We start from the raw sequence: 23,102 nt of genomic DNA on the forward strand, positions 1-23,102 counted from the left end.
CATAGTAGAATGGACGCCAACACCAGATGAAGAAATTCCAGAAACGAGCATCCCCGTCGAGGAAGCAAGCAAAGAGTGGCTGATGTACTTTGATGGTGCCTTTTTGCTGCAAGGCGCCGGCGCTGGCGTGCTGCTTGTCGCACCCACCGGAGAGCACCTCAAGTACGTAGTCCAGATGCACTTTCCCAAGGAGCAAGTAACAAACAATACTGCAGAGTATGAAGGCTTGCTTGCCGGTCTCAGGATCGCGGCAGACCTTGGGATCAAGAAGCTCAGTGTCAGGGGTGACTCGCAGCTTGTCGTCCGCCAAGTGAACAAGAGCTATCAGAGTCCGTTGATGGAAGCCTACGTCGACGAAGTGAGAAAGCTAGAAGAGCACTTTGACGGCCTACAGATGGAGCATGTTCCAAGAGCTCAGAACGCCATTGCCGATGGCCTATCAAAGTGCGCCGCACTTAAGTTACCTGTGGAACCAGGGATCATTGTGCTCAAGCTGACTCAACCGTCTGTAACGCCATCAACTGGACAGAGCAAGAAGAGGAAGTTGATTTCTGGTGACTATTTTCCGGCAGAGCTTCCCGAAGCCGCCGCCAAGAAGGTCCCCAAGATCAACGCCAAGAGCGCTGAGGAGCAGTCTGCTCCGGCAAGCCCTAGGGTTTGTTCCATTGAAGCAGAAACTCCCGACAAGTTTTGCTCCGGCAAGCTTGCCGGGGAACGTCAAGCTCCGGCAGAGCCGTAGGTTCTCGCCGTAGAAGCGAATGTTCCCACAGCAGCAGATTTGCCTTCAGTCCTTGTTGTCGAGCCACAAGCTCCAGCATGGACACAGCAGATTGTCCGTTTCCTTCAGACAGGAGAACTTCTCGAAGAGCAAGAAGAAGCGGAAAGAGTAGCCCGGCAGTCAAGTATGTACCAGTTTGTCGACAACACACTGTACAGAAGAAGACTCAACGGTGTGAAATTGAAGTGTATTCACCGGGAAGACGGACAAAAGCTGTTGGCAGAGATACATGGAGGCATATGTGGTCACCACATTGGCGCAAGAGCACTTGCCGGCAAAGCATTCCGGCAAGGTTTCTTTTGGCCGACAGCCCTCCAGGATGCAACTGCACAATTAACCAAGTGTGAAGCGTGCCAGTTCCATTCCAAGCAAATACACCAACCAGCTCAAGCTCTCCAGACGATCCCTTTATGCTGGCCATTTTCGGTCTGGGGGCTCGACATCCTCGCCCCTTTCCCCGAGCAGTCGGGGGCTTTGAGTACTTGTACGTTGCAATCGACAAGTTCACAAAGTGGCTGGAAGTGGAAGCAGTGAGGAAGGTGACAGCACAGTCAGCAGTCAAGTTCTTCAGGTCGATTGTTTGCCGCTTCGGGATCCCTAACAGGATAATCACCGACAATGGTACGCAATTCACGAGCCGCACCTTCATGCAGTACGTCCAAGATCTTGGCGCCAAGGTCTGCTTCGCTTTTGTTGCTCACCCGAGAAGCAACGGTCAAGCAGAGAGGTCAAATGCTGAAGTGCTGCGTGCGCTCAAGACCAGGACTTTCGACAGGCTGCACAAGTGCGGAAGAAACTGGATCGAGGAGCTGCCGGTGGTTCTTTGGTCGATCAGGACGACGCCAAATCGAGCCACTGGCCAAACACCTTTCGCTCTAGTCTATGGAGCAGAGGCAGTTCTCCCCACGGAACTCGTATACGGGTCACCTCGAGTGCTCGCTTATGATGAGCTTGAGCAAGAGCAGCTGCGACAAGATGACGCACTACTCCTTGAGGAAGACCGTCTTCAGGCTGTTGTACGAGCTGCTCGCTACCAGCAAGCTTTGCGCTGCTACCATAGCCGCAAAGTTAACGCCAGAAGTCTCGAGGAAGGCGACCTTGTTCTTCGGCGTGTTTAGTCCGCCAAGAATTCCAACAAGTTGACGCCGAAGTGGGAAGGCCCTTACCGGGTGAAACGAGTCACTAGGCCTGGCACTGTCCGCCTTGAGACCGAAGATAGCATTCCGGTGAGCAATTCCTGGAACATTGAGCATCTTCGTAAGTTTTACCCGTAAGGCGCGGTTGCCGGAACCTGTTCCGGCAACCACCTTTTGTACAAGTCTTGCCGCTGTTGCATGTAATCCTTTGTACAAAGCTGGGCACAGACCCCGTGCATAAGTAAAGCTCATATGCTCCACACATCTTGTTAATTTCATGCTTTCTATTTTTTGCATATGTGATCTGACACTTTGTGCAGCACCTACTCCCGAGTAAGCAATAACGAGCCGTAAGGCTCCATATCTTTATTTTCTCCTCTTTCTTTTTTCTCAAGGAAAGGAAGGTTCCCTCGCCCACAAGTTTGCCGGGGGGAAAGGAGAAGATAATGGTATGGACCAGGCGTCGTTCAAGAAAGTTTCGCCTTACCGGGAAGCAAACAACAGAAAAGCTAAGTTGACAAAGTTTGAGCAATCAGATTTTTTAAGTTTTTAAGTTATCTCCCTTGAACGACCGCACTTTGTATGGAAAACCTGTGCGTGGAGAAACCAACTCGTAGCTAGTTGCGCCCTTACTTTGTTTTGAGTCCGCTCAACAACTTAAGTGAGCTGCGACTAGTTGCGACAAGGTTTCTTGTCGGTAGCGGCACCGCCAGCAGGCTGCTGACATCCCGCACTCAGCGCTCGCGGCTAAGGTGCCTGCACCGGCAAGTTCCCTAAAAGCGTAGGGCAAAAACATACAAAGGGAGGAATCAAGTAAAGGGAATAACATTGCAATCATTACCCGGAATAGAGTTATATTACAAGGTAGCTTGTCGCGGCTCTAACAGATTGTTCTCATAACATGACCAGCAGCGAAAAGAAAAGAAGAAAACGGGCGGCCTAGTCTACGCGATCGCCCTCAATCCTTTTGATCCCGCTCACCTTATCCACAATGGGTGCGACAAGGGTCTTGAGCGCCTCCAGATCAGCATCCGGCGGCAGGGTCTTGAGGACGTTGGTGAGGCTGAGGCCCGGGTTGCGGAAGGCCACCTTCACCAACACCTTTTGAAGAGCTCCCGCACAGATCTTGCGCGACTCATCGGCCAGCTGCTTTGGGATCTTCTCCCGGAGCCGCTGGAGGGCCGTTGCCACGCCTTTGAAGAACAAGGTGAGCTTGGCGCTGGGTTGGAGGTTCTCATCAGAGGGATACCCGAGATCCTCCACCCCCAGCTGCGCCAGCTCCCTGTCGATATCTGCGGCAGCATTCACGAGACCCTCCGTCCAGTGCTCCACTTTCTCCCTAAAAGCATTCAAGGCCACCTCCTGCTCCCTGGCGCGGTCCCGCGTCTTGGTCAAAGTGGTCAGCTTCAACTCAAGATCTGCGTTGGAGTCCTTGGCGGCGCTAAGCTCTTTGCCCTTCTCGGTGAGACGAACCTGGAGCTCTGAGTTGCTGTGGGCGTCCTTCTCCCGCTCACGCTTGAGCGTGGCAAGCTCTTCACCACTCGCCTTAAGATCGGCCTCCAGCTGCACCACCTTCGTCTCCAACTCCTTCTTGGCGGCCTCGGCAACTGCGGCAGCATCCTCTGCTTGCTTAAGGGCTCCGCCGAATTTTTGCTCACGCGCGGCAAGCTCCTCCTCGTGGCTGTCGAGGTTAACTTTCCGCTGCACTAGCTCGCCCTCCTGCGCAGACAGCTTCTCAGCGGCAAGCCGCTGTTGCTCTTCAACTTCGGCCTTCTCGAGGAAGAAGGCCTTCTGCTCTTCGACAAGTTGCTCCCGCTCCTCTGCCCGGGACCGGAGAGCTTCCTGGTTGAGACCCCGGAGCTCCTCCGCGCGCTTCTCGATGTCCGCTCCCGCCTTCGCGACAAGCGCCTCGCGGAATTCTAGCTTGGCTTGCCGCGTGCGGTAGAGCGACAACAGCTTCCGCAGCAGCCGCTCCTCCTCAGGCTCGCCGCTGCTGCTGCTCGGCGCATCAACTAGCGTCAGCCCAGCGGAGGCGAGCACCTCTCCATCAAAGCTCTCTCCCTCGACCGGCGCCCTCGAGCTTGACGCCCAGGGGAGGTTGATGAAGACGCCATCGCCGGCCTTCAAGTAGACGCCTGGCTGGGGCTCTTCGGAGCCTGGCGCTGCGGCAGCGGCGGACGTGTTGGCGGTCGACGTAGCGCCTGGCGCTCCTGCGGCCTCAGGGCCGTCAGTGCGATCGCCAGACCCCTCGCCAGCTGCCGCGGCGGCAGCTTTGGCGGCCTCGTTGCCGGCAGGATCATCAGCGCCGGCTGCTTCTTCAGTGGCAGCGGCGTCGTCGGCAGCAACCTCGGTCTCCATCGGCTCCGCAGCAGATGGGTCTGATGGCCGGAAAAGTGAGAAAAGTCAAGCAAATACCCAAAAAGAAGAAGAACCCAAGGGAAGCTTTGAAGAGAAGATTACCTGTACTGGGTTCGGCAGTCATAGTCTCCGCCGCCGGGGGGACGCTGGTGCTGTCCCTTGCCGGAGAACTCTCCCTTGCCGGAGGACTCTCCCTTGGCATTTCGGGGGCGGCCTCCGGGCGCTCCTGGTGGGGCTGCTTTGCTCCTACACAAACCAATAGTCAGATGTCAGCAAAGAAAGAGTATCCATGCGCGCCTAACAGCGGAAAGCGAACCATATACTTACGCTGGAGGCTGCTCTGGAGAACAGTTGCCGGGTCCGGCAAGGTTGTCTCGGACGCACCCCCTGCTGTCGCGGTGGGTTCGTCCTCGATGATAATCACCGGGACCTTGGCTCTCTTCGCTGCTCTCTGGGCCAGAGTCCTAAAAAGGAATAAGTTCAGAGTAAAACAAAAGAGATACAAGACAAAACAGCAAGAATTGAAGAACTACAAGTACAACAAGAGAATCTTACTCTTCTTCTTCCTCGTCGGAGCTGAACGCGGAGAAGTCGAAGTCCGGCTCACGTCCGGCATGAGGAGGCGGAGGAGTAGTTTCCCTTGGCCGCTTGGCGGGAACAGTGGCGGTGGTCTGAGATGACCCCGCTCCGGCTGCCGCCGCGGCGTGAGAAGCGGCAGGAGTAGAAGCGGTGGTCCGGGTGGACCCCGCTCTAGTTGCCGCAGCAGCGTGAGGTGCTCCCGCAGCAACAGTGCTTGCCACGGTGGAGCGTGTCGCGCGGCGCGGCGACTGTTCACTCGCCCGCCACCCCGCTACGTCCCCGGCCTTGCGGAGACGCCTTCTTGGTGGGGATGGAGGCTCTGCTTGCGGCGAGCTGCCTAAAGATGAGGAGGAAGAGGAGTTGATCTCCAGCGAGCCGCTCGTATCCTCGGCGGGCTCGCTCGACTCGACGTCATGCCCGGCAAGCTCTTTCTCGCCGACGAGCTCCCCTCGCTCGGCACGGCTTGCCGCCTCTGCTGCCTCCATGGTGAATCCAAATTCGCCCGCGGCTGCGGCTGCCGCCGCCTCTTCCAGCCTAGTGGCGATGCGTGTCATCTCCGCATCGATGGTGTCGCGGGTGAGGCTATTCTTTTCGTCAGAGCGGACCGGCACTTCTACCAAGCCGTCAAAGAACTCCTGCACGACGTCGTCTGCAGGCTCTTGCCAAGTTGGGACAATTCCATGCGAATCGCACAGCGGCATCATTGCACGGATGCGGTCGAGCGCAGAGTTGTTGCACAGCGGAACGACACCCTTCGGCAACCTGAACACTTCGGGATGTTGAGGGTCGTACTTGAACAGCTCCTGGAGCATCGCGTTAAGCTCCAGAACAGTGAAGTTGAAGTTGAGGCCCGGACGCAGCCTCATGATATCCGCCGCATTCTTGAATTCCCAGGCGGGCCTCCTCCGTTCCTGCAGGGGGGCGATGCGGCGGCGAAGAAAATCTGCGCCAACAGCGCCTACAGTGAGCCCGGCAAGCCTGAGGCGTTGGATCCGGGTGACGGCAATCTTAAGCCTATCGTCTTCCGGGGCCACGTCACTCCAATCGCTGCCGCGTGCTACTGGGGCTTGGCGCCGGGCGGTAAACGGCTGCGGGTTCTCCTCGACAATCCAGCACCAGTCTGCTCTCCATTCCTCCCACTTGCCGCGGAACTCCCCCTCCAGATAAGTGTCCTTCTTGCCGGCCCTCGAAATCCAGGTGATTCCGCCGGATAAAGGCTATCCTCTCTCTACTCGGGGCATAAAGAAGTGGCGAAAAAGGGCTACATTGGGATAGACTCCGACAAAGTTTTCACAGAGATGTGCGAAAACTGCCATGGTCAGAACAGCATTGGGGGTGAAGTCAAGGAGGCGGAACCCGTAGGTGTTCATAATATCACAGAAAAACTCAGAGAAGGGCGGGCAGAGCCCGCAGTAGAAGAACAAGGCGAAGAAAGGATATCCATTTGGAGCCATTTTCCAAGCGGCGGCTGGAAGTACCTTCGTGCACGGATGCGCTCGCGTCTCCGTCGACCAGAAGAGGTAGTAATTCTCCCTCAGCTCCCTCGCGGCGAGCTTGGGTGGGTAGATTGCCTGCTCCTTTCGCAGTGCCGCAAGCCGCTGCGCCTCGGTCGACTTCACAACCTTCCCTTTGTCGGCTCTCAGAGCCATGGCGGAAGTGGTGGAGGAGGTCGACGGCGTTGGTGGTGCTGGTGGCGATGGGGGAGGGAGGGGCGGACGTTCCGCCTTTCCGAATAAAGAAACCACCCACGATCTATCCCACGACGCCGCATTCAACGCGTGTCGTTCAGGGAGGGCGCGGTGGATACGGGGAGAGATACGGCGTAACCCAGGCCGCGCGTGCCCGTGCCCTGTTTTGGGCCTGGCCCAACAGCGCTCGGCACCGTGTATGGCCCAGGCCCGGGGGCTCCTGTCGGTGTACTAGAGTAGGGGTACCCTAGTATCCCGAACTTGTGCACGGGCAGTCGCAGCATCCCGCGGCAAGGCTTGCCGGGTGACCGCCAAGGTCCTTCGTGGTTCCTTTGGGGCCATTCAAGGACAAAGTATCCAAGCCAAGGAGACAAGACCCCGGCAAGAGGAGCTTGCCGGGAAAGCCAACCAAGCCATCTCAAGGAACTTGCCGCGACGCGCCACGCGTCCCGGCAAGGCCCGGTGAGCGACAAGCTCCCGGACGCGACAAGACAACGACCGCGGCAAGGCGCTTGCCACGGCAAGCCACCACTCTGTGTCCGCGCTCCAGCACATCCACCAACGTGTCGCTCTGGGACCCTTCCAGGCGTACGTGGCCGGAGGCTGTGCAGCCAGCGGTGCGCGGTGGCAAGCAGCGCTGACAAGATTGCCATCATGGCGAGCGGTGGCGTCCCTGACGGTCCCTTTTGCACTATTTAGGCGACGCAGACGGGCATTTAATGCCCTGGTCCCCTGCCATCAGGGTTAGGTATGACACACTGTAGCAGGTAGCTGTACAAACCGCAACACCTTTCCATTTTTACCCTTGTCTACGTTGCCACCTGTCGGTGACCCCTTGAGCATATAAAAGGAGGCCCATGCGCAACGTAGAGGGAAGGAAAAAAGAGAACACTCACGCTCGGTCTCGTTAGCTGCTGGGGTGTACTGTAGCACCCCGCGCTCCCGAGCAAGAACTCAATACAAACCACAAAGCAGGAGTAGGGTTTTACGCATCCGTGCGGCCCGAGCCTGGGTAAACTGCTCGTGTGCTTCGCCTCGATCCGCTCTTCGTGCGACCCTCGCCCCCGCCGAACCGAAAGGGACTCGGTCCGTCGGTCCCATAGGTGCTTGTGGATTAGTCCCCCGACAATCACATTCTGACTTTTCTAGGGAATTTTTGCAACAGTGGTAAACTTTCTGTTTTCAAACAGCAACATATAGACTTGCAAAATAAGCATGGAAAAGGCTATCAATGCCACTTTTATTGAAATTAAAGATACAAAACATTATCATAAATAACAGCAAGCAAATCCTAGCAAAATAAATTGACGCTCCAAGCAAAACACATATCATGTGATGAATGAAAACATAGCTCCAAGTGAGGTTACCGATAATGTTGGAGACGAAAGAGTGGATGCCTTCCGGGGCATCCCCAAGCTTAGTTGCTTGGATCTTCCTTGAATATTACCTTGGGGTGCCTTGGGCATCCGCAAGCTTAGGGTCTTCTCACTCTTTATTCTCCTCATATCGACATCTCACACAAAAGTTGAAAACTTCAATCACACAAAACTTAACGGAACTTTGTGAGATAGGTTAGTATGATAAAGAGAAAACCATTCCACATTTGGTACTGTCAAATACAAGATTCATAATTGTTCTCACACAATTCCTACTGTAGCATATCATTTCCAAAATTTATACTGAGCAATATAAGCCATAGAAACTAGCAAACAAGCAAACTATGCATTGAAAACAGAATCTGTCAAAAACAGAACAGTCTGTAGTAATCTGTACTCCAACCATACTTCTGCTTCTCCAAAAATTCTAAAAAATTAGGACAACCTGGGAAATTTGTCTATTAATCTTGTGCAAAAATAATCAGCATTTTATCACGCTTATGTTAAAAATGGGAATTGTTTTCCTGAGTGCAAAAGTTTTTGTTTTTCAGCAAGATCAAATCAACTATCACCATAAGCCATCCCAAAGGTCTTACTTGGCACTTCATTGAAATAAAAGCTATAAAACATGATTACTACAGTAGCTTAATCACGTGAACACACAAAAACACTAGGTAAAAGTGTTGGGTTGTCTCCAAACAAACGCTTTTCTTTTATGCCTTTTAAGCTAGGCATGATGATTTCAATGATGCTCGCACAAAGGATAAGAATTGAAACATAACAAGAGCATCATGAAACACATGGCAAGCACATTTAAGCCTAACCCACTTCCTATGCATAGGGATTTTGTGAGCAAACAATCTACGGGAGCAAGAATCAACTAGCATAGGAAGGCAAAACAAGTGCAACTTCAAGAATTTCAAGACATAGAGAGCAAACTTGATATTATTGCAATTCCTACAAGCATAAGTTCCTCCCTCATAATAATTTTCAGTAGCATCATGAATGAATTCAACAAAATAGCTATCACATAAAGCATTCTTTTCATGATACATAATCATAGAAATTTTCTCACTCTCCACATAAGCAAATTTATTATCATGAATAGTAGTGGGAGCAAACTCAACAAAATAACTATCATGGTGACAAGTTTCATGGTTGTCATTATTCTTTATATCATACATGTCATCACCATAATCATCATAGATAGCAACTTTGTTGTCATAATCAATTGCAACTCTTCCAAAATAGTGAATTCATCATCAAATAAAGTCATGACATCTCTGAATCCACTTTCATCAATATAACCATCATAAATAGGAGGCATGCAATCATCATAATAAATTTTCTCATCAAAACTTGGGGGACTAAAGATATCATCTTCATCAAATATAGCATCCCCAAGCTTATGGCTTTGCATATCATTAGCATCATGGATATTCAAAGAATTCATACTAACAACATTGCAATCATGCTCGTCATTCAAATATTTTGTGCCAAACATTTTATTGACTTCTTCATCTAACAATTGAGCACAATTTTCTGATCCATCATTTTCAAGAAAGATACTAAAAAGGGGAAAATTTTGTTTTTGCCACTCTAGATTTTGCCAAGTTTCCTTATGCCACTCTAGATTTTGACATTTCATTATTGCCACTCTTAGCTTTTGAAAAATATCACAATTGCCATTATGTGGCAATAGCAAATTAATTTTATTTCACTTTTGCCACTCTAGCTTTTGACAATGTATCACAATTGCCACTCTAATTTATTTTGGTTTTGCCACAGAATGGCAATTGTGATAATTGTCAAAAGCTAAGAGTGGCAATACTGAAATGTCAAAATCTAGAGTGGCATAAGGAAAATTGGCAAAATCTAGAGTGGCAAAAACAAAATTTTCCATTATAAAGATGACCAATAATATGATGCAACCTAAATTCCATTTTTATGTAGTTTTCATTTATAAACCAAACTTGTGATAAAACAAGAAGCTAAAAGATTCAACTGCAAGATCTAAAGATATATGGATACGTCTCCGTCATATCTATAATTTTTTATTGTTCCATGCCATTATTATACAACTTTTACATACTTTTGGCAACTTTTTATACTATTTTTGGGATTAACATATTGATCCAGTGCCCGGTGCTAGTTCCTATTTGTTGCATGTTTTTTGTTTCGTAGAAAATCGATATCAAATGGAGTCCAAACGGGATAAACACTTACATAGATTTTTTTGAAATATACGTGAATTTTTGGAAGTGTAATCAACGTGAGACGATGCCTGAGGGGCCCACGAGGGTGAGGGGCGCGCCCTGGGCCCTCGTGGCCACTCCATAAGGCGGTTGGTGCCCTTCTTTCGCCGAAAGAAAGCCAAGTTCCGAATAAAAATCGTGTCAAAATTTTAGCCCAATCTGAGTTACGGATCTCCGGGAATTTAAGAAACGGTGAAAGGGCAGAGTCAGGGAGCGCAAAAACAAAAGGAAACAGAGAGAGAGATCCAATCTCGGAGGGGCACTCGCCCCTTTGCCGCCATGGAGGCCCTGGACCAGAGGGGAAACCCTTCTCCCATCTAGGGGGAAGGTCAAGGAAGAAGAAGAGAAAGGGGGGCTCTCTCTCCTATCTCCCGGTGGCGCCGGAACACCGCCGGGGCCATCATCGCGACAACGATCTACACCAACAGCTTCACTGCCGTCATCACCAACTCTTCCCCCTCTATGCAGCGGTGTAACCCCTCTTTTACCTGTTGTAATCTCTACTTAAACATGGTGCTCAATACTATATATTATTTCCCAATGATGTATGGCTACCCTATGATGTTTGAGTAGATCCGTTTTGTCCTATGGGTTAATTGATGATCGTGATTGGTTTGAGTTGCATGGTTTATTTTTGGTGCTGTCCTATGGTGCTCTCCGTGTCGCACAAGCGTGAGGGATCCCCACTGTAGGGTTTGCAATATATTCATGATTTGCTTATGGTGGGTGGCGTGAGTGACAGAAGCACAGACCCGAGTAAGTAGGTTGTTTGCGTATGGGAGTAAAGAGGACTTGATGCCTTATAATGCTATGGTGGGGTTTTACCTTAATGATCTTTAGTAGTTGCGGATGCTTGCTAGAGTTCCAATCATAAGTGCATATGATCCAAGAAGAGAAAGTATGTTATCTTATGCCTCTCCCTCAAATAAAATTGCAATAATGATTACCGGTCTAGTTATCGATTGTCTAGGGACAAATAACTTTCTCGTGACAAAAAGCCCTCTACTAAAACTAATTTCGTTGTGTCTTTATCTAAACAGCCCCTAGATTTTAGTTACATGCCCTTTATTATCTTGTAGACCTAGCCTACAACACCTACAAAGTACTTCTAGTTTCATACTTGTTCTAGATAAGGCGAACGTTAAGCGTGCGTAGAGTTGTATCGGTGGTCGATAGAACTTGAGGGAATATTTGTTCTAAGTTTAGCTCCTCGTTGGGTTCGACACTCTTAGTTATCGAAAGAGGCTACAATTGATCCCCTATACTTTTGGGTTATCAAGACCTTTTTCTGGCGCCGTTGCCGGGGCGCAATAGCGTGGGTGAATATTCTCGTGTGTGCTTGTTTGCTTTATCACTAAGTCATTTTTATTTTCCATTATAATTTAATCTCTATCTTTAGTTATGGATACGGAAAACGAAATACCAAAAAAAATTAGGTTTATTTGCTACTCATGGAGATGGGGAACCTCCTAAAACCCTCGATGCTCATTATGTGAAAGATATTATGCACTACTTTAATAATCCTGAGAAAACCCAATTCAATTATATAATGGGAGACGCGTTGGATCAACATGAATACTTTAGGGATTATCACTTGACTCAAAAAGGGAAACTATTATGGGATGAAATTTATATGTTGCATTGGCATGCTCGGCAACTATGCTTGAGATATGATTATACTTGTTGCTCTAGGATGAAGGCCCCACACCTTCCCTTTTCGTGCAAATTTAATGATAATGAAACCTTAGCTTATTATGCTAATGGTATATGTGATTACTATGATGTGGAACAAATAGAAGAATTTTTTGCTTTTAAGGGTGCTTGTGAAATTGAATCTTTGTTTAAAGAGTTTGAAGATTTTGATGATTCAGTTTATAGACTTGAAAATTTAGCTATCCTTAAATATTGCTATGAGAATTGTAAATACAATTATGATATTGATGAATTTATTAAGAAAGTCTCCGCTGTCCGAGAAGAGACTAATATTTTACAGGAGTCTATGGAAGAAGAAATTGATGAAACTGTGAGCTCATTGGATGAAAAAGATGATGAGGAGAGCGAAGAACAAAAGGAGGAAGATCGGATTAGCTACCCGTTCCCACCTTCTAATGCGAGTAAATCTCCAACTCATACATTATTTAATGTCCCTTCGTTCTTACCGAAGGATGAATGCCATGATAATTGCTATGATCTCGTTGATTCGTTTGAAATATCCCTTTTTGATGAACTTGATGCTTGCCATTCTTGTGGCCAAGATGCCAATATGAATTATGCTTATGGAGATGAACTTGCTATTGTTCCTTATGTTAAACATGAAATTGTTGCTATTGCAACCACACATTATAGTCCTATTATCTTTTTGAATTCTCCAAACTACGCTATATCGGAGAAGTTTGCACTTATTAAGGATTATATTGATGGGTGGCCTTTTACCGTTGCACATGATAATTTTGATGAATATAATATGCATGTGCTTGCTGCTCCTACTTGCAATTATTATGAGAGAGGAACTACATCTCCGCCTCTCTATGTTTCCAACACGATAAAATTGCAAGAAACTTCTTATGCTATGCATTGGCCTTTACTTGATGTGCATGAATTGTTCTTGTATGACATGATGATGCATAGGAAGAGAGTTAGACTTTGTCATTGCTTGATATACGTTGCTTTGTGCTCACTACTAAATTCCAAATCATTGCTAATTCAAATTGGCTTTGATATACCTTGGGATCCGGGTGGATTCATTACTTGAGCACCTTATGCCTAGCTTAATGGCTTTAAAGAAAGCGCTGCCAGGGAGACAACCCGGAAGTTTTAGAGAGTCATTTATTTCTGTTGAGTGCTTTTATAGAGTTTAAAAACAAAGAAATAAAGAGGGGAACCCAAAACTTTTCAAAAAGGGAAGTGAAAGTGAGAGAGACAAGCATTGTTGAAGTGAGGGAGCTCCTCGAACTTTGTTCATGCTCACGGAAACTTTACGAATCTTGATTACAGAAACTTTTCAACAAAAATAATTATCCCCTTGTACAATTCGATTGTATTATAAGAATAATGTGCCAAGAATTGCCTTTAGGATGTTTACATTGCTTGTTGGTTTGTGCGGTGCAAAACAGAAACTTTGGCTGTAGTGCGCGATTTTACATTTTTTACTGGAACATCAAACGGTTCTGAAACTTTTTGCACTGTCTTTCTATACAAATTTTTTATTTTTACTATTTTTTCAGAATTTTTGGAGTACAGAAGTATGGTGAATGTTCAGATTACTACAGACTGTCCTGTTTAAGACAGATTCTGTTTTTGATGCATTGTTTGCTTATTTTGATGAAACTATCAATTTCTACCAATGGTTTAAGCCATGGAAAAGTTATATTACAGTAGCTACAATGCAAAAACAAAATATTAATAGGTTTTCAACAGTACTTAGAGTAGTGATTTGCTTTATTATACTAACAGATCTTACCGAACTTTCTGTTGAGTTTTGTGTGGATGAAGTGATCAAGGATCGAGGAGGTCTCGATATGAGGAGAAGGAGGAGAGGCAAGAGCTCAAGCTTGGGGATGCCCAAGGCACCCCAATAAATATTCAAGGAGACTCAAGCGTCTAAGCTTGGGGATTCCCCGGAAGGCATCCCATCTTTCTTCAACAAGTATCGGTATGTTTTCAGTTTCATTTCATTCATGTGATATGTGCAAATCTTGGAGCGTCTTTTGCATTTAGTTTTCACTTTTATTTGATGCACCATGCTGGTATGAGATAGTCCTTCGTTGATTTATAGAATGCTCTTTGCACTTCACTTATATATTTTGAGTATGGCTTTATAGAATGCTTCATGTGCTTCACTTATATCATTTGAAGTTTGGATTGTCTGTTCCCCTACACATAGAAAACCGCCATTTGTAGAATGCTCTTTTGCTTCACTTATATTTGTTCGAGCGTGGGCATATCTTTTGTAGAAAGAATTACACTCTCTTGCTTCACTTATATCTATTTACAGAGTTGACAGGAATTGGTCATTCACATGGTTAGTCATAAAATCCTACATAAAACTTGTAGATCACTGAATATGATATGTTTGATTCCTTGCAATAGTTTTGCGATATAAAGATGGTGATATTAGAGTCATGCTAATGGGTAATTGTGGATTGTAGAAATACTTGTGTTGAAGTTTGTGATTCCCGTAGCATGCACGTATGGTGAACCGTTATGTAACGAAGTTGGAAAATGAGGTATTTATTGATTGTCTTCCTTATGAGTGGCGGTCGAGGACGAGCGATGGTCTTTTCCTACCAATCTGCCCCCCTAGGAGCATGCGCGTAGTACTTTGTTTCGATGACTAATAGATTTTTGCAATAAGTATGTGAGTTCTTTATGACTAATGGTGAGTCCATGTATTATACGCACTCTCACCCTTCCATCATTGCTAGCCTCTTCGGTACCGTGCATTGCCCTTTCTCACCTCGAGAGTTGGTGCAAACTTTGCAGGTGCATCCAAACCCCGTGATATGATATGCTCTATCACACATAAGCCTCCTTATATCTTCCTCAAAACAGCCACCATACCTACCTATCATGGCATTTCCATAGTCATTCCGAGATATATTGTCATGCAACTTCCATCATCATCATATACATCACTTGAGCATTTATTGTCATATTGTTTTGCACGATCATAAGATAGCTAGCATGATGTTTTCATGGCTTGTCCGTTTTTTTGATTTCATTGCTACGCTAGATCATTGCACATCCCGATACACCGTCGGAGGCATTCATCTAGAGTCATATCTTTGTTCTAGTATCGAGTTGTAATATTGAGTTGTAAGTAGATAAAAGTGTGATGATCATCATTATTAGAACATTGTCCCATGTGAGGTTATCAAAATAATAGTTGCCAGAGAAGTCCCCCCCAAAAAGAGAGAGAGAGAGAGAGAGAGAGAGAGAGAGAGAGAGAGGCCAAAGAAGCTTACAAAAAAGAAAAAAATGAGAGAAAAGAGAGAAGGGACAATGTTACTATCCTTTTTGAAGGAAATATGCCCTAGAGGAAATAATAAATTTATTATTTATTTCCTTATTTCATTATAAATGTTTATTATTCATGCTAGAATTGTATTAACCGGAAACATAATACATGTGTGAATACATAGACAAACATAGTGTAACTAGTATGCCTCTACTTGACTAGCTCGTTGAATCAATGATGGTTATGTTTCCTAACCATAGACATGAGTTGTCATTTGATTAACGGGCTCACATCATTAGAGAATGATGTGATTGACTTGACCCATCCATTAGCTTAGCACGATGATCGTTTAGTTTGTTGCTATTGCTTTCTTCATGACTTATACATGTTCCTATGACTATGAGATTATGCAACTCCCGTTTACCGGAGGAACACTTTGTGTGCTACCAAACGTCACAACGTAACTGGGTGATTATAAAGGTGCTCTACAGGTGTCTTCGAAGGTACTTGTTGAGTTGGCGTATTTCAAGATTAGGATTTGTCCCTCCGATTATCGGAGAGGTATCTCTGGGCCCACTCGGTAATGCACATCACTATAAGCCTTGCAAGCATTGTAACTAATGAGTTAGTTGCGGGATGATGTATTACAGAACGAGTAAAGAGACTTGCTAGTAACGAGATTAAACTAGGTATTGAGATACCGACGATCGAATCTCGGGCAAGTAACATACCGATGACAAAGGGAACAACATATGTTGTTATGAGGTTTGACCGATAAAGATCTTTGTAGAATATGTGGGAGTCAATATGAGCATCCAGGTTCTGCTATTGGTTATTGACCGGAGACGTGTCTCGGTCATGTCTACATAGTTCTCGAACCCGTAGGTTCCGCACTCTTAAAGTTTGATGATGCTTATATTATGAGTTTATGTGATTTGATGTACCGAAGGTAATTCGGAGTCTCGGATGAGATGGGGGACATGACGAGGAGTCTTGAAATGGTCGAGATGTAAAGATCGATATATTGGACGACTATATTTGGACATCGGAAAGGTTCCGAGTGATTCAGGTATTTTCGGAGTACCGGGGAGTTGCGGGAATTCACCGGGAGAAGTATTGGGCCTTATTGGGCCATACCGGAATAGAGGAGAGAGGCCAAAAGGAAGGCGGCGCGCGCCCCCCCTCTAGTCCGAATTGGACAAGGGGTGCAGCCCCCTTTTCCTTCTCCCTCTCCCCCTCTTTCCTTCTCTCCTACTCCGGAAAGGAAAAGGGAATCCTACCAGGACTTGGGAGTCCTAGAAGGACTCCCCACACTTGGCGCGCCCCCTCTAGGGCCGGCCTCTCCCTCCCTCCTTTATATATGGAGGAGAGGGGCACCCCATAGACACAACAATTGATCCCTTGAATCTCTTAGCCGTGTGCGGTGCCCCCTCCACCATAATCCACCTCGTTCATATCGTAGCGGTGCTTAGGCGAAGCCCTGCGTCGGTGGAACATCATCATCGTCACCACGCCGTCGTGCTGATGGAACTCTCCCTCAAAGCTCGGCTAGATCAGAGTTCGAGGGACGTCATCGAACTGAACATGTGCAGAAGTCGGAGGTGCCGTGCGTTCGGTACTTGATCGGTCGGATCGTGAAGATGTACGACTACATCAACTGCGTTGTGCTAACGCTTCCGCTTTCGGTCTACGAGGGTATGTGGACACACTCTCCCCTCTCGTTTCTATGCATCACCATGATCTTGCGTGCGCGTAGGAAATTTTTTTGAAATTACTACGTTCCCCAACAGTGGTATCAGAGCCAGGTTTTATGTGTTGACGTTATATGCACGAGTAGAACACAAGTGAGTTGTGGGCGATACAAGTCATACTGCTTACCAGCATGTCGTACTTTGGTTCAGCGGTATTGTTGGATGAAGCGGCCCGGACCGACATTATGTGTACGCTTACACGAGACTGGTTCTACCGACGTGCTTTGCACACAGGTGGCTGGCGGGTGTCAGTTTCTCCAACTTTAGTTGAACCGAGTGTGGCTACGCCCGGTCCTTGAGAAGGTTAAAACATCACTAACTTGACGAACTATCGTTGTGGTTTTGATGCGTAGGTAAGAACGGTTCTTGCTCAGCCCGTAGCAGCCACGTAAAACTTGCAATAACAAAGTAAAGGACTTCTAACTTCTTTTTGCAGGGCATGTTGTGATGTGATATGTCAAGACATGATGCTATATTTTATTGTATGAGATGATCATGTTTTGTAACCGAGGTATCGGCAACTGGCAGGAGCCATATGGTTGTCGCTTTATTGTATGCAATGCAAGCGCCCTGTAATTGCTTTACTTTATTACTAAGCGGTAGCGATAGTCATAGAAGCAATAGTTGGCGAGACGACAACGATGCTACGATGGAGATCAAGGAGTCGCGTCGGCGATGATGGTGATCATGACGGTGCTTCGGAGATGGAGATCACAAGCACAAGATGATGATGGCCATATCATATCACTTATATTGATTGCATGTGATGTTTATCTTTTATGCATCTTATTTTACTTTGATTGACGGTAGCGTTATAAGATGATCTCTCACTAAATTTCAAGATAAAAGTGCTCTCCCTGAGTATGCACCGTTGCCAAAGTTCGTCGTGCCCAGAAACCACGTGATGATCGGGTGTGATAAGCTCTACGTCCATCTACAACGGGTGCAAGATAGTTTTGCACACGCAGAATACTCAGGTTAAACTTGATGAGCCTAGCATATGCAGATATGGCCTCGGAACACTGAGACCGAAAGGTCGAGTGTGAATCATATAGTAGATATGATCAACATAGTGATGTTCACCATTGAAAACTACTCCATTTCACGTGATGATCGGTTATGGTTTAGTTGATTTGTATCACGTGATCACTTAGATGATTAGAGGGATGTCTATCTAAGTGGGAGTTCTTAAGTAATATGATTAATTGAACTTTAATTTATCATGAACTTAGTCCTGGTAGTATTAGCATATCTATGTTGTAGATCAATAGCTCGCGTTTATCTCCCCTGTTTTATTTTGTTATGTTCCTAGAGAAAACAAAGTTGAAAGATGTTAGTAGCAATGATGCGGATTGGATCCATGGATTATCCTCATTGCTGCACAGAAGAATTATGTCCTTGATGCAACGCTAGGTGACAGACCTATTGCAGGAGCAGATGCAGACGTTATGAATGTTTGGCTAGCTCAATATGATGACTACTTGATAGTTTAGTGCACCATGCTTAAAAGCTTAGAATCGTGTAACACCCTGATAATCATGCTATAGTAATCCCCCCTAATGGTGCCATGTCATCAAGCTTTACTAACTCAAATTTTCACTTAATAAATTCAAAGTCAAATTGAAATTGAAATTGCAAGTCAAATAAATTATTTCTTTTGGTAGTAAAACTAAAATGTTCGTAATATTGCAAAAATTACCAAAGCCGTTATAAAAATAAAACCCACACTTTTGAAACTCCAAAAATGCCCCTAGGAATTAAAACAGTGGACCAACAACACATTACTTGGTCTTTTCGATTTCTAAAAATATTTAAACCTTTTGAAAGACCTTAAACTTTTTGTGGCAGTGCTATATAATGCAATGATGATTATGTGACAAGTTGCATAATTTACAAAAGTCATCTGGTGGTCAAGCTAAAATGAAAAACCGAAAACAAAAAGAAAGAAGAAAAACTAACATTGTTGCACTGGGCCCTAGTTGCCAGAGTGCAGCCCAGCCCACCAGGCCACGGCCTTTCTTCCACCTCCCGCTACAGGAGGCAGAGGAGAGCCGTGGTGCTCATCCGAGCCCCCTCCCCGTGAATGGCCTCCACGTTGCCTCCCCAACACTATAAACATGTCCCCTGGTAACCCTAGGTCTGCCTCGACCGATTCCCCTTCTTTTCCCCATCGCCCCCTCCCCGTCTGCTCGAAATCGAGCTCGGCTACTCGATGTGGTGACCGCACGCGTCGTTCGATGCCGCGGTTCGCAACCACCCCAAGTCACGTGAAGACGTCCAGTAGCCTCCCCGACACCGTCTCCTTCGACTACATATCGAGATCGAGCGAAGCAACCACTATACGCGGCACCATCGTTGGTCTTCTTCATCGGTCGCCGCCATCTCGCCGTCGATTGCTACCACTCCGGCCCACCTCCGGCCTCCCCGGCCTCGCCGTCGCGCTCGTGGTGAGATTCTCTCCGGAACCCCCATCTCCCCTATGCCGATTGGTCGCCGTAGCCACCTTCACCCGCCAAGGCCACCATGGCCGAAGCTCGTTGTGTGCCTGTCCACAACCGCACGTCGTGGCCCCGTTCGAATTCCATACTCACTGCATCTGCCCGCGCCTGCACGCACCAGCACCTGCCCAGGTCGTGCCTTGCTCACCCACTGCTATTGCTGATGTCTCGTGCGCTGCGTGCCACCATCGTTGCCCTATGTTGCTGCTGCTAGCCGCCGGCTACGCTACCTGCTACTGCCGCTTACTACCCCAACCGCCGCCGCCTCCTTCTGCGTGCATCAGACCGCACTACCCCGCCTGAGACCGCGCACCCTCGCCCTCCGTCTCCTCCCGTCGCCCGCTCACTCCTACCACCGCGGCAAGCTGCTGCTCTGGCCGCCTAACAAGACATCGCCGGAGGCCGCCGCTGCCCCCCCCCCCCCCCCCGCCGTGTGCGTCCCACCGCTCGCGGCTGCGTCCACCTCTGCCCGGGCCTCCTCGCGCCCCCCTGTGCCAAGCCTTCCCCCGGCCAACACCATGGTCGCCGGCGTCGTACTCTACATGTATGTGTGTGCGGGCACGGCCTCACCAGAGGCCGATTTGGGCCACTGGCACATGGGCCCGACCCCCTTGTTAATTAGGGAGGCCCTTGTCGGTGTCAAAACCGGCGGATCTCGGGTAGGGGGTCCCGAACTGTGCGTCTAAGGCTGATGGTAACAGGAGGCAGGGGACACGATGTTTTACCCAGGTTCGGGCCCTCTTGATGGAGGTAAAACCCTACGTCCTGCTTGATTAATATTGATGATATGGGTAGTACAAGAGTAGATCTACCACGAGATCGGAGGCTAAACCATAGAAGCTAGCCTATGGTATGATTGTTTGTATATGTTTTATCGACTAGCCTGGCCTCGGTTTATATAATGCACCAGAGGCCTAGGATAACAAGAGTCCTAGCCGAATACGCCGGTGGGGAGGAGTCCTTGTCTTGATTGCCAAGTCTTGTGGAATCTTCCTTGTATGCGGCAGCTGTCCGAACTGGCCCATGAGTATACGGCCATGGGGGTCCTCGGCCCAATCTAACAGATCGGGAGATTACGTGGTGAGTACCCCCTAGTCCAGGACACCGTCAGTAGCCCCCTGAACCGGTCTTCAAGTTAGGGACGCTCCTCGATTCTTCCGAACCGTTCTTCATCTTCGGTCGTCGGTCTTGAAAACTGGTTCAACAAATCTTCTCATCTTCGATCGTGAGGATCGCCGAAATGCATTCAACGAGTTTACACGTCGGGTATCCGAGGAGCCCCTTTAAGTTTCCGGCCTTTATCAATGCCTGGTTATTTTTATGCCACACCTCGGGTTTGAAGTTGTTCCAGGGAGGCAGTGTCCTCTTGCGTCCGAGCTCCAACGCCGGACTGCATTCGAGATATCTTTTGCAGTCGAGCACCAATGCCGGACCGCTTCCCAGCTCTAACGCCGGAAGGTATCCGAGCTCCAATGCCGGACTATGTATCCGAGCTCCAACGCCGGACTGTATCTAAGCTCCAACACTGGACTGTATCCGAGGTGTCGTAAATCACCTTGGTTCAAAGAAGTTTGAAGGAGTTTAGCCAAGCTTAATGCCAGAAATGCCCTCTATGGAGCTAGCCACTAGTGCCCGAGCTTTATGCCGGACTGCTTCCGAGGTGGTGCACCACCCCGAATGTGGGCCGATTTTTGTCAATATTTTTGATTGGTGCAATTTATTCTCTGCCGAGATATATAGCCAGTAGCCCTCAAGGTGTGTATCGGTCTAAAACCCGAGATGCACCTGAAGGATGACGTAAGACCGCTGATCCCAGTAACCGCTGAGACTCAGGTTGATTTGCAAAATCGGCCTGAGGATCAAGTCGAAGCTCGGCAGAATACTTTGGGACACTAAAAGCGGCGTGCTCAGTCCTCGAGACTCAGGTTGGGTGCGGCCGACCAACCTAAGGATCAAAATCTCCTCGGAAACTATATTGCACATAAAATTTTCTGCATTGGACAAGCAATGCAGTAGCCCCCGAGACACTGGTCGGGTGGTAACACCAGATCAGGGGATCAATGTGCCCCTTTAATATTTGTAAATAATAAGCCCGAAGCCCAGTAGCCCCCGAGCCTTAATGTGGGAACGGGTGGCCAAATTAAGGATCAATATCCATCACAAATTATGTGTAATGACTCTATGCATCCAAGTACTTTACGTCATTAATGCTCGGATCCGCATTGTACAAAACTTTGTTGACCGAGCATCGGCTTCCACCTCCTCGGCCAGTAGCCGAGGAGTGTTTGTCCTACTTTATAAAGCCTTTATGAGAGCAAAGATTTACAAAAAACAAGGCAATCTGGCCATACGGTTTTATAAACAAAGGTACGCAAAGAGTTATATTATTGTTTAACAGAAGAAATGTCTTCCAAAGAAAATAGTCCCGCTATCGGTTCCTTTCTTTGGGTTGTCATGCTAAGCATGATCATTAAACCTCAGCTCTAATGTAAGAGCAAAATAATGAGGATTTAGTTTGGGAGGCCAGTTAATAGCCCCCGGTAGTGTTCGGCGACAGTCGGGGTCAAGCCGTAAACACTTCGGCCAATGTTATGAACGGCCCATCATTTAACATAGTCATCGGATCGCTGACCAGTTTACGCTTATTGTGAAACTCAGTTTTTGGCTTTCTCCACTGAGGTGCTTAACCATGTGAGCTGGAAGCACAATCGCAGTGGTTCTCCCTTTGCACGCCTAGCCGAACAAAACGGAATGTAGGAAGCAAGTGCAGGAGCCGGGCAACCCAACTATTGACTAAAGACACAATTCGAAACCGATGCATATATAGCAATATCTGAGAATGTTTTTGCCGAATCCCTAAAGGTGTCCGGCGTTGCACTGCGAGACTAATGCTGGAAAAGCACAAATAGTTCTAAAAGTGCCAAAAAGCTTGGATAACCAAGAAACGTCAGAAAAAACATGACGTCCGAACAATATGAAGTGTTCGGTGCCAATCCGAAAGTTGGTCTTAGAAAAAAGAAGTGCTTCTGTCGTGCTTTAACATGATACATCCTATCTCAAGACTTCGAGCGGGTCAGCCTACGGCTTCAACCTCCTATCCCGAGGGCGGAGTACTTCTCATCAGGCCAGTTTAGCAAACTAAACTCTAGCGGCTTTGAGAGAGAAATTAGGCTCCCCGGCTAGTGACCTCACACTCGTGTCGAAAAAAGGAGTGATAAATAATAATAAAAAAACTTTGCAACGACTAAGAAGAAGAACACTTATTATAAAACGGCTCAAATAAACTTAAGAGCCCACAAGTGACTTGGGTAGAAGAATGATTGCATGTACCGAAGTACTTATATCATATCTATGTTCAACCGAACTTTAAACGCGTCTTAACCAACCGTCAACTTCTCCCTCTTCGGTCAAGGACCGAGAAGTGTTATGTACTCCATCGGTCAAGAATATGTACGATGTTTCCAATAACCAGGCAATCAGGCCATAAGGTTGTAACAGACAAAGCGCGCTCAGGGAACTTATGCTATATTACCGTGAAGTGTAAGAAGCATCTTCGAAGAAAATAGTACCCCCACTGATACCTTTCTTCGGTGCTCATTGTTATTATGAGACTTGTGCAATAGATTTTTTTGTACTCATGAGTTCCATTGTGTGCCGACCATCATTGAAAACTATAAGAGCGCTAGCTTTCGGCTTCACCCAGTCTGAGGTCCGGCTCGGGCGACC

The sequence above is a fragment of the Triticum urartu genome, chromosome 3A, assembly GCF_056163025.1.
Source record: "Triticum urartu cultivar PI428250 chromosome 3A, HENAU_Tu73, whole genome shotgun sequence".
Taxonomy (NCBI): Eukaryota; Viridiplantae; Streptophyta; class Magnoliopsida; order Poales; family Poaceae; genus Triticum; species Triticum urartu.